This window comes from Cyprinodon tularosa, unplaced genomic scaffold (assembly GCF_016077235.1).
Source record: "Cyprinodon tularosa strain WSP-4 unplaced genomic scaffold, ASM1607723v1 ctg124, whole genome shotgun sequence".
Classification (NCBI taxonomy): domain Eukaryota; kingdom Metazoa; phylum Chordata; class Actinopteri; order Cyprinodontiformes; family Cyprinodontidae; genus Cyprinodon; species Cyprinodon tularosa.
The window spans coordinates 2,722,083-2,725,712 of NW_024038048.1; the positions used below are offsets into that span (position 1 = coordinate 2,722,083).

The 3,630-nt window shown below is 34.4% G+C and overlaps 1 pseudogene; it reads right to left on the bottom strand.

The window, feature by feature from the left end:
• Window positions 1-1,653: 1,653 nt before the first annotated feature.
• On the bottom strand, window positions 1,654-2,606 carry LOC119777425 (annotated as a pseudogene).
• Window positions 2,607-3,630: the final 1,024 nt, after the last annotated feature.

Here is a 3,630-nt window from a genome sequence, read left to right on the forward strand (position 1 = left end):
AAAGCTAATTGAAAACCTGAAAATAAAGTTTTTGTTGTTGTTTTTTAACTCATACTCAAGTTAAAATGTGTTGAAGTAGTGCTACTGTCTTACCTACATTTTTGATACCCTGCCCACCTCTACATGGACTACAGCTTAATAAGCTTAGACAGAGGCTGTAAAAGTCACATAAAATCCTTTCTTTGCAATAGAAAAATGCTCCTTAGTAGTGTCTATTGAAAAGATGAGTGTGTCTGCCCCACTGTGCTAGCAGTGGCAGAAAGCTGTTTAATGCTTTCACTTTCATAAAATTAGCTTCATAGGTGAAGAGCTGTTGGTTGCATGGAGGAGCATCTTGCTCAGCCTAAAAATGCATTGCACAAGTGTTGTTTTCTTTCCCATACAGTAGATGTCCTTAAGATTGCCCAACATGTACAATAAGCTTTCCTGTACGTACCACAGCTCCCCTTATATGCTACATTATTCACTGCAAAAACGATCTAGAAATAAGTAAAAATTTCTTAAATTAAGTGTATTCACCCTTAATTTGAGTGGGTAAAGGAGATAGTTTGCCAATGGAATGAGTAATTTTACTCATAAAATCAGATAATTAGATAATATGTACTTAAAATAAAACAATGCAATTCTGTTTTTTTTATTTTAAGTGTAAATTGTCTTGTTCCATTGGCAAAATGTCTCTTTTACCTCCTCAATTCAAGAACAAATGCACTTATTTTAAGAAACAAGGACTTATATAGATTTTGATTTTTTTCAGTGTTTATGGGGGGGTGATTTACCACATACAAAACAACCAGTTTTCAAGCTCAGCTTCTCTGACAAACAAATGCACTTAATAAATATACTGTATATATAATCATTTTAGGAATTATAATTCTTATTTAAAAACTGGTTATCAGAACTTTTTGTTGATAACAGAAAATGTAATAATTGACACTAATGATGAAGACAATAAATATGGCATTTTATCCTAAAGTCCAATATTAATCATTTATTAATAAAAGTTATTTGTAGGATTTGTATACCAAAACCGTTCATTTTTCACCAGAAATTCATTTCAGCGCTGCTGTGTGTCCTCACAGAGCCGGCGTATGTATGGCAACGGCTCTCAGAAAACCACACAAGACAAAAAGTTCTGTCATAACTGATAGCTTTGAAAACAGGATCACTTTGTATCCACTCTGCAAAAAAAAAAAGATGCACATGATTCCTACTGAACTTTTTTTATGCTCAGACTCTCTGTAACCGAGAGCAGATAGAAGCCTAAAAGAAACTGAATCATAAGGTGGTTCATTGAAATGTCAGCTTAAAGCCGGGCAAACTTAAGCAGCTCGATCATTGAGGATTATTAGATCTTACATTTTTTCCTGTGCAGATTTGCTAAGTTTTATGTAATTTTAAAAGTGTAACATTTAAAGAAACATTTACTAGAAACTCCAGGTAGTTTATTTGGGGTATAGTTTTAATATCTGTATGTGAATAAAAATAAAGATAAAAAAACTAAGTAAATACTATTAACTTTCTAATGTTAGACTGATATGCTGTTAAATGAATTGGATCATTGCCATGGGGAATATTTTTATAGAATAAAAAAAAAATCACATCATCAATCAGACTTCTTAGGTTCAGGTTTCCAGGTGCGTTACCACAATCTTTTCAGTCACATAAAGCATTTGTGTTCATCTTTTTGTTACATGTGAACAAACCCAAAATGTGCCTTCGGATGTCTGGCATCTTCAGGCCGTAAACAAGAGGATTCAAAACTGGAGGAACAACAACAAACTCAAGTGACAAAACAACAGCAACGAATGGATTTATGTCCTCCAGGTTGAATCGACTCAAGGCCACGTCACAAAATCCAGCGATGGAATAAATAAAAAAGGAAACAATGTGCGGCAGGCAGCTATGCAACACTTTGACCTTAAACACAACTGATCTACTCCAGCATACAATTAGGATCCGTAAATAGGAGTAAAGCACATAAAAAAGCGGGAAAAAGACAGTAGTTATGGTCAGAAACATTCCCACAGCATTGTTTAGATCAGTGCTGACACATGATAGTTTAACCACATTCCAGTTGGCGCAGAACACCTTCTCTATCTCATTGCCACACAAAGGAAGCCGGGCAGACATCAATATTAACCCTGAAAGAGACAAAGCTGGGAAGATCCAAGCCAGCACTGACAGCACAGCTACAGTTTTAGAGGTCATCTTTTTGTGGTAATGCAAAGGATAGCACACAGCGACGTATCTATCATAGGCCATGATGCTCAGAATGGTCAGTTCATTTGAACCGTAAGTATAAATAACATAAATCTGGGTAAAACAAGCCAGCCGTGAAATCAAGTGGACGTCAGAGAGCAGGTCCATGAGAAATCGGGAAAGAAGCCCGTGGAGCCGTACAGAGCATTGGCTGATAACAAAGCAATGAACATATACATGGGCTGATGCAACACTCTATACTGGGAAATCACCACAATCATTAGTAGATTCGCGCAGACGATGAAGCTGTAAAGCAACAGGCAGAAGATGAAGGCTGCAAAGCGATAGTGTCCAATGTTCACAAACATGGTGAGGTTGAAAGAAAAAGGCAAAGAGCTGTTTTCCATTTCAACCCATCAATGAAACAATGCAACAAAACTCATAATACATGTAAAAAAAAAAAAAAGCTTCAAATGTTCATTAAAGGACCATATCAGAAAAATTAGTTCAAAGTTCAGAAGTTTTACTCCTTCAGAAACTAGATTAATTCAACTGTTTCAGTCAGAACTGAAGACATGCAGAGAGTGAAAATAAGGAAGGAAATAAAGGGTCCTTATTATTTCCTGGCTTCAAACGTCATTCACTACTTTCTACTCAGGAGGATTTACACACAAACTAACAACTTGTTTTGAGTTGTTTTTAATGTGACAGCTTACACATACGCTGTTTAAACTTTGCACTAAACACAAACCAGTATGTATTTCAGAAGTGAAAGAAAAACAATAAAAGGTCTCATATTCTTTTCCTAATAAAAATCTTAAAAAGTGCTGCATGCAATTTCAGTTTTTAGGCTTAGTGTAGATAGTCTTCCTTTGACTTTGTTTAGTTTTTTATTTTAAATCCTGCCGTTCTTAGAAGGACAGTACGAGAACATGAATGGGAAAATAACTTAATTTACTCATAAAACGAAATTTTGAAATTTATTCACCTGCCACACTAAAATAAATAAATTTCAAGAAATTGTTTATTTTGTTGTTTTTTTTAAACATTTTTTTATTATATGGGCTAAAACAGAAAACTCTTATCAAACAAGAAATAATGCTAATTTTTGAGGATATACTGTATGTCTTACTTTTTCTAAGTAAGATATTTGAGCTCATCTTTAACTTTATCACAGGGTATAAAATGGTTTGGTTGAAATTCCTGGACAATAATAAGATTACTTTCATATATTAGGAGTGAATAGTTTCTCAATTTAAGAATTTCTTTTTTTTTGTGTGATTATTAGGAATTCTAGGTAAGTCACTTTTTTTTTTTTTTTTTCTAGCAGTGTGTGAAGGACCCATGGATAAACTGGTTTGCAAATAAAGGTCGTTTACCAACACACCGCCCTAATCATTGCCATTAAAAAATTCAGTAAGGGCTGAAAAT